The 9378-nt window shown below is 40.4% G+C and overlaps 1 protein-coding gene across 1 annotated transcript in view; it reads left to right on the top strand.

Annotated features, from left to right (window-relative positions):
* Window positions 1-7762: 7762 nt before the first annotated feature.
* Window positions 7763-9378, top strand: part of LOC139556310 (exostosin-1-like) — a 311555-nt gene continuing 309939 nt past the window's right edge. The window contains exon 1 of the mRNA XM_071370129.1: window positions 7763-9170. The gene's annotated coding sequence lies outside the window, so the exon portion shown is untranslated. The remainder of the gene's footprint in view (window positions 9171-9378) is intronic.

Below are 9378 nucleotides of genomic sequence, written 5' to 3'. Positions count from 1 at the left end.
AGATACTTTTGTACCTGTTTCCTCCAGCATCTTCGCAAAGTCCTTTGCTGTTGTTCTGGGATTGATTTGCACTTTTCGCACCAAAGTACCTTCATCTCTAGGAGACAGAATGCGTCTCCTTCCTGAGCGGTATGACGGCTGCGTGGTCCCATGGTGTTTATACTTGCGTACTATTGTTTGTACAGATGAAAGTGGTACCTTCAGGCGTTTGGAAATTGCTCCCAAGGATGAACCAGACTTCTGGAGGTCTACAATTCTTTCTGAGGTCTTGGCTGATTTCTTTTGATTTTCCTATGATGTCAAGCAAAGAGGCACTGAGTTTGAAGGTAGGCCTTGAAATACATCCACAGATACAGCTCCAATTGACTCAGATTATGTAAATTAGCCTATCAGAAGCTTCTAAAGCCATGACATCATTTTCTGGAATTTTCCAAGCTGTTTAAATGCACAGTCAACTTAGTGTATGTAAATTTCTGACCCACAGGAATTGTGATACAGTGAATTATAAGTGAAATATTCTGTCTGTAAACAATTGTTGGAAAAATGACTTGTGTCATGCACAAAGTAGATGTCCTAACCGACTTGCCAAAACTATAGTTTGTTAACAATACATTTGTGGAGTGGTTGACAAACAAGTTTTAATGACTCCAACCTAAGTGTATGTAAACTTCCGACTTCAACTGTATATTTTGTATTACGGGTATTGTCCCATGGCGTTCAACAAGGTTTGTTCTCTCTCTTTTGTTTGGGTAGAGCCCAGTGTTTTTGTATATGTGTTTGTTTTGGGTGTATTAAAAACCCCTATTGTGTATTCCTGCGCCTGTCTCCAAAATCCTTTATACCAGCATGACAATACCCCTGTACCTCTTAGAAGAATGCATTGTCCTTCTTTTCCCTGTCCTGCGATTCTCATTTTATTAGATTGAATGAGTGTCATTATTTCAAGAGAATGCTGTGTCTGTTTCTAATGGTAGCCTGCTGTTCGAGGATGAAAGTTACCCTTCTTTTCAATTGACACACTCACCAGTGCTTGATTTAATTTGGAGTGGCAGCTATATTGTCACGTTCCTGACCTGTTTTCTGTTGTTTTGTATGTGTGTGATGGTCAGGGCGTGAGTTTTGGGTGGGCAGTCTATGTTTTCCGTTTCTATGTTGGTTTTGGGTTGCCTGGTATGGCTCTTAATTAGAGGCAGGTGTTTTGCGTTTTCCTCTAATTGAGAGTCATATTAAGGTAGGTTGTTCTCACTGTTTGTTTGTGGGTGATTGTCGCTGTGTCTGTTTGTTGCACCACACGGTACTGTCTCGTTTCGGTCGTTCCTGTTCATGTGTTCTTCGTTTCATGTAAGTTCGTAGTTTAGGTCTGTCTAGTTCGTTTTGTTATTTTGTTTATTTAGTCAAGTGTATTTCGTGTCTGTCTTCGTCTTAAAATAAAGTCATTATGTATTCATCACCCGCTGCGCCTTGGTCTACTCACTCACCGAAAGAGAGCCGTTACATATATGAAGCTCCCTGCAGTCTATAGCTGTGAATTTGTAATTGATTATGAAATCTCTGAACGACGCATGCAATAGCTACAGTAACCATATCTTCTACCACACCATCATCAATAATCACTGAACAACAATATTTAACTGGCAATAGCACGTAGCAATATTTTAGCAAAAATACCAAAAGTCAAAGATTTAGCTTTTTCTGTCTTGGGAGGTTTCGGTTGACGGAGTGTAGGTTCCTCACAGATTGTAGGTGTTTAAGTTAGTAATCTATTCACCACAAAATGGGATACATTTAAAATCATCAGGCATGGAAATGTCTTGTTTACTTCATGGTTGATATTTTTCACTACACCACCTGATACTTCCTGGACTGAGTGAGGCGCCCTGGTGTACGCTGACATTTACTTGGGAGAGCTAAAGGACACCACTCTAGGGACTGTATTCTGAGCTGGTCCTGCTCTTGATATTGATTGACCCAAATATGTTGTGAGTCACTCAACATGGTGCTTCTTCTCCCCCACTGGCACCAGCGGTGGCAACACGAGAAATCAATTTACACCATGGCTGTAATGCACCAGGACGCTATGCACAACAGAGGCGAGAAGTACCCTGATGCTCCATGTAATGCAGTAAGCTCACAGCTTCAGCGCATCCATACACACTAACTCCTGATAATGCAGTAAAGCTGCGAAGAGAAATGTTTATTTTCAGTGTTAGAGTAGTTTACCTTTTAGAAAGTAATAGAGGATGTATTGTTTGTATACTTCACCATTCAAATGCAGCACATCATTTCATGTTTCCTGTCACTTTTACCTTCATTTCAGCATATGGTTTACTTGCTTTGCTTATTATGGCATTGCTGATGGCATCTGTGTGGTTGCGACTAAGGATGTGTTTTTAGTGCTATCAAACACCAGTCTCCAAAGTGCTAAATTGGCTGGCAGGGTGTAATAATGCATTCCATCTCTCACAGACCATCTGGGGTTTGACTGTGAAGGTCAATTACAGGAGAGCGCTACAGAAGTGCCAGTGCGGCATTACAACCAGCTTGTCATGTCAACAAATGTATGTTTTTCTGTTCATGTAATCTGCACTCCAGCCTCAGATAGCCTATTGCCCTATCTCTGTATGTGTCCTCACTTCAACAAGGGGTATGTCTGACTTTGAATTTATCCTTTGCCTGATAGGATATTGTGCTGCCAGTGCTACCCTACTTATATGAAGCTCTCTGGATGAAGAGTGTCTAGCTTTTTAGTCTAATTGTTTTTTATCTTAATTATGGTGAATATCATGACTTTGTATACAAGTAGATGGCCCTAAAACAAAACGGCACATTATTTCACTGATGTGAATCCATTAATCAAGTATATCCAAACAAAAGAATGTAGGTACTGTATTTGGCCACAAATGGCTGTTGGATATTTGTGTCATTTTATGATGTGTGGTTGACTGGGTGTAATAATGCATTCCATCTCTCACAGACCGCTGCCAACATACTGACTCAACTCCAGCCACTTTAAAAATGGGAATTGATGGAAATTATGTAAAAATGTACCACTAGCCACTTTAAACAATGCCACTTAATATAATGTTTACATACCCTACATTACCCATCTCATATGTATATACTGTACTCTATATCATCTACTGCATCTTGCCATCTTTATGTAATACATGTACCACTAGCCACTTTAAACTATGCCACTTTATGTTTACATACCCTACAGTACTCATCTCATATGTATATACCGTACTCTATACCATCTACTGCATCTTGCCATGCCGTTCTGTACCACCACTCATTCATATATCTTTATGTACATATTCTTTATCCCTTTACACTTGTGTGTGTGTATAAGGTAGTAGTTGTGGAATTGTTAGGTTAGATTACTTGTTGGTTATTACTGCATTGTCGGAACTAGAAGCACAAGCATTTCGCTACACTCGCATTAACATCTGCTAACCATGTGTATGTGACTAATACAATTTGATTTGATTTGATTTGATTTGATTTGACTGGCTGGGTGCATCATTAACACAACAAATACATACAGTATAACTGTATTTATATACACACACCTTTCAAGACTTTTCCTATCAGTATATCAAGAACCAAAAAACTATGTGGAACTTTCTTTTACAATTTCCCAAATAACATGGCACTGGGTATCGGTTGGTCCCTATCAGAAGACAATATCACACCTGCAGAGGAAAAAAGAACGGGTTGCAGCTTGACTCTTGCCCAGTCTGATACTTGTCAAAGCCAGTGTAAATGACATCCCAGATCAACTAGAAATTGGATACCTTACTTCCTGAGCTCACCATTCTCAAATTGAAAAGTCCAATCATGTTGGAGTCATGAACTCAGCTGGTCTGATGTGATTTCTAACAAAAGAAGCCAGAGAGAGATGATATTAACATAGTGTATTAGTGAGTCAACCAGTGTTGTTTTGATAAAGGGATAAAGAAAATATTTGTATTGAGTTTGAAGCGGTTATTTATCACCAGAACTCAGGAGGCCTTGATGAATCAAAGACTTGTTTTCCTGGAACATATCTCATCAACATTCTGTCTGCTCTCTCTTTCTCTCTCTCTTTCCCTCTCTCTCTCACTCTCTCTCTCTCTACCCCTCTCAAATCGTAAGTGTACTCTTAACTTTTTTTACACAGCTAATAGGAAAAGAGTTGGGAGGAATGGATGACAGGCGGATCAATATTTCATGAGGGATACGTATGTGGTCAAGACTCAGGCAGACACACAGGAACCAAGCTGCTACAGTACTTTGTTTTTAATAATCTGTTAACTCGGGAGACTGCCAGAAGAATCTCAACAGAACAATTGCATTGACAAAAGGCCACTCAATCCATATGTAATTCAGTTTAAACATCGGCACTCTGTCTTGACTTACAGTCCTAAAACATTCCAGTCTTTTGCCCATCCATTAAAGATGGGTATTGCACTGTAATACTCTGCGAGACAAGACAACAACATTCTCAATTAGTCCATTATTGTTTGCTTGACAACAAAATGTTCAAGACTGTAAAAACCTCAATAGTAACCTCAGACTCAAGCAGTGCGTTTGTGAAATCATGTTGCTCTGTAATTCTTTCCGGTCTTAAATATAGTGTACCTGCATGCACATTTCTTAACCATTAACCATGAAAATATATATTCTAAGTTTAGGCCTATTTAAAACATTTAGTGTCTATTCATTGTGTGTGCACTAATATTCTTTCTCAGTCCTGCTTATCTTGTTGGTAAACACAATTTCACTGGATTGTATCAAATGAGCAGCAACAAGGGCAGGTGTTAAGCCAGCAGGACTCTCTGTTTCCAGGGAAGGTTGTTCTCGCTGTCCCACTGAGAGTATATAGTAAGCAATCAGGAAGCAACAGCAGGTAGACCACAGGCTAGGGTCCCCACACCTATGGGAATCTCACTGCCAATCAGCCTCGCTTACAGCCTCCCACGGCCTGATTAAGCAGGACCTGCCCAGCATTACCATTCATGAAGTTGTGGGACCTGTTAAAAAGCCTCACACGTGTAGAGTGAAGGAGGGATGAAAGTGGGCACTTTGTCACAAGTGAAAGGAAGCTTCACACGGCTCTCTCATCAGGCAGCAGCACTGCATGTACACTCCCACAGTGGATCCAAACGCCTGCCTTACAGCTACGTTCTCATTAGGTATGTTTTGATGGTCACCCCCAGGACACCCTTATCAGTATGCCTGGGAGACACAGTCAGAGTGGGGTAGAATAATGATTTTCTTATTAACTCTGTATCGTGCTCCCAGTGACATCCATCACATACCTCTGAACCTAGAGGGTGTTAATGCTTGATCTCAGGCACGATGTTGAAACCTGTAACCTTTAACTGTGACCAGGGGTTGCTGGAAAGCACCAGGAGGAAGCTGGGACAGTCCTCATTACATGATTTTCTCACCAGATGATAGACAGAGGCCTCACAGTACCAGAGGAGGACAGGATACAGCAGCTGTGAAAACAGATGGACATATTGTAGAATGAGCCAAATATGCAACTATTGTCCTTTAATATCCCAGACAAAGGCAACAATTGTTTAAAAGGAGAGAAAAGGGTCATCTTGCCGACAAGGTATTACGAAGTTAGCGGTAGCATCTGATTTGTCTTGAAACCCACTTGTGGTTCTGCTGACATGTAGCTGTTATGGATGCTCCACTGAGCCCTCTGTTGCCCTGAGCTCCGTGTGGTCTGATCCTACTGTACCTGGGCTGTGCCACTGCTGAGGCACCCCAGGCATCAGGGTGCATAGAATACTCCCCAGAGGGCCAGCATATATAACCCAAGGGGCCAACATCTGTACTGTAGTTTACCTGCCACAATATACTGTATATTCTCAGGCCAGCTGATGGTCACTTAGCACCAGTCCCGGAGAGGCACGGCAGATGTTATCGTCCCAGTGGAGGGAGATAGGGTAGTTATGGGTCAGCTAGCAGCCACAGCTGAGAAATCTGACCAGAGAGGGAATCCTTCTGGAAAAACTAATGGGAAACAGTGTGAGTATATTCAGGCTTCCAATACAACACTACAGGGGAACATTCATAACAGTGGTTGTTTTTGCAGACTCAAAGGCAGTAGTGAGAACTCCTCTTAGGACTCGGCAAGCAGAACTGAGATGATTCAGTTTCTTTCTGTAAGTGTTGGCAAAATGCTGCCTCATACAGATGTTAGATCTTAATTTGATCACCCTGTAACATCTCCTGCAATGCATAAAATGTAAAAATGGTAGTGTATTTGTGGTTTAAAAAGGCCTCTGAAGTTTGAAATTTCCCCTTTTTGCATTTTTTACTTGATTTCCCCTCACACAATTTTTTTTATCAACCCCTACGAATATGTCTAGGAATTATAATCCACATAATAATTCACATTTTCTGTTGCGGCAGGATTATTTTCCTGCTGTAGCTAACTGGCTCAAATTAAGATCCTACATATTTAACATCATACTGGTGGTGCGTAGCCTGCCCCTGTGCCTGCGGACATGGCTTGATGAGTCTAATGAACCCATACAAGGGCGGAATGCAATGGGAAAATTGGATTTTCACTTGAGCACACAGAATAGGTTGACTTGATCATTTAGGCACTAAACACAGCTCTCAAGTTACACTCTGACTTGCAAATGATTCTTCCATTAAATGTGGTTATTTTATGTGGCATGATTTCATGTGGTTATTGTAAGAATGTGAAATCTTCTGCTTGTGTAGAGTTCAATGCATGTGCATTTGATTCTGTGAAGTTATTTGTACATTACATTTTAACATAAATTAAATATAAAGCGTTAATTTCAGACAATAATTTATTTACCACCGGTTGATCTAGTTTACCAACAGTTATACTCACTAGTAGAGTGATTCCAGGCTTTCTGAATCATGCTTGGCTTTTTCTGTTACATCTTCGGCCACAAGATGGCATCATTTATTGCACGATGAAACATATGCATTTGAGCTGATATGCAAACCCTGTCCTACTCGTAACACCTGTATCATTAATCGATAGTGACGAAATGATCAGTTATACTGTGATTCTGAATCAATTTAATTTTGAATATTTTCTTCAAAAGTAGAATGAATCTAACAATCTTTACTTGAATCATCCTTAGGAACTTCATATTGAAACACTTTGATGGAGTTGTATTTTAAGTGTATCTAATACTGTAAACCCAACTGTAACAAGGTGAACTTTTAAAGATGCAACAATATCCAGCAAGCATAAAATTGTATCAAAAAAAGGTCTGCATTAAGTCATTGTATAAGTGTCACTAATAAGCTAAATAAATACTTTACTGTGTTATAACTGTGGCATTCCCATATATTCTTATGGTTTGTGTGAGGTCTAGAAATACCATATAACAGACTTGCCATTAATTATACAAGGGAGTGTTGCTAAAGTTATAGTCCGCTACAGTGATGACATACATACAGGACCATATTACCAAGTTATTACATTATTATCACACTTCTTCATCATCATCACGAATCAGCGCAGTATTGAATCATTTACTCATCATCTATTTCTGAGTTTAAGCTCTGTATTCAAGACAAGAATGCATAGTGGAATATTTTGTCAACTTCACAATAGCCTACAGTACACGTTGAGATTAAAAAAAGTAAGTGCAGACTATGTGCAATCTATATCTCAAGCACACCCCTAAAGAGTGAATATGGGCGACTGATACAAAAAAGAGCTCTGGGTAGTGGGCACGTCATGATTAGGCAGGCTACCATACCACGAACTTCGTCTCGCATGCTTTCTCATCGAACAGCTACACTTTCTGCCAACGCCTCTTGAAATGATCGACGCTTCACTCATCCATTTCCATTGCTCACAGCGCATCCTCTACCAATAACCGCGGTCGGAGGCGCAGCCTCTCGTTGTGGGAGGTTCATTGCATGGTCCTCTGCTCTGAATGGGAGTGGAGAGGGATGCAGGAGGATTCGTAAACTTCACAGGACCCGTGGAATATTTTGAATTTGCCCCTATCTGCGAACTGTGGTTTTATTCTTAGTGATTCAATCACAGCCCGGTGAATGAAAGACTGAGAGATTGAAGCTTGACGCACCGTATCACTTTGGTGTAAATTTGACGCTTGGTCGTTGGAAGATGCTGTGCTGGGCTCCAGACTGTTGATGCGCTTTTCGTTTAGGTGACACAGACACTTAACTTTACGGACTGTGTATCATTTATCTGCTATGTAATTGGGAGCAAGTGGATGTACATGGGATCCATACAATTACGATCAGGTGGATGTATTCAACTGTCACGCATGATTTACGCGAATTTATAGAGATTGAGAAAATAACCCTGAATTAAATCTCAGCAGTAATTCGTGCACGGTATGCAAGTGTGCCTTGTTGATCGGACGGAGCTGGGTAGACAATCATGGACTGTCATCAGACGAAGAACATGCCAATGCATTGTAGGTTCCACAATCGCAACGATTGGAATTGACATAGCCAGTCTGTAAGAGCGCCGGGGAAGTATGGAGAGACAGGTCTAGATTCACTCATTCGGATTCACCCGTTGAGAGCGAACTTTGGAAACTAAAGTGTTCTCCATGGAAACTTTTATGCAGGATTTCGACACACTCAAAGATGACAGCCTGAGCAAACCGTTGTAAACACCACTATAGAATTGCATGAATACAGAACATATAGGTAGGCCTATATAAGTAAGTCTTATGGGGGTGGGGGGTCCCTTATGGAAATAAGACTACACTAAGAATAATAACAATAAAAAAATACGTTTTAGCGGAGCCTCCCATATGGGAAAATGACCTCTATCGCAAGTGATGACATGTTCTTCAAGAAGTGCGAGGCAGAGGCCCTTGAGAATGAAAGAACAGTGTTTTTGCATGAGTTCGCTGGGATATGTTGACGTAAACGTAGGCAACCACATTATAGGTAAGGAAAAAGGTTACTTTGCATCGGATGGCTTCCAATGCATCTCCAATTTCGTTGACTCTTATCCTCACAAAAATGCATTATTTTTTGTTAATTAAGTGTCCCAAAAGCTATTCGGGATAATTTAGGATGCTGTATTTACGTCGTGTTTATCAACTGTTCATCCTGGTGAGAGGGAATCAATCAACGCTGGAAGTTTCAAAAACAGAAAGTAGTCTACCACAGGTGTTCAGTACAAAAAGGTAGGACACATGTTTTCCCAGATACATGACTTAATTCAAAAAACGTTTGGTTTTTCTTCAATGGGATTGGTGATTGAATGGAATTGGTGACTAGTGATCTATATTAATTTATTATTACTTTTGCGGATGGGTGGGAAATTGTCTGAAAGAGATTACTTTGGTGTTGAGTAATTGATTCTAATCAGAAAGATGAATATTGATTGGTTTC

Source organism: Salvelinus alpinus, chromosome 27, assembly GCF_045679555.1.
Source record: "Salvelinus alpinus chromosome 27, SLU_Salpinus.1, whole genome shotgun sequence".
Lineage (NCBI taxonomy): Eukaryota > Metazoa > Chordata > Actinopteri > Salmoniformes > Salmonidae > Salvelinus > Salvelinus alpinus.
Note: the sequence above shows the minus strand (reverse complement) of the source record. Positions and strands in the feature narration are given on the sequence as shown.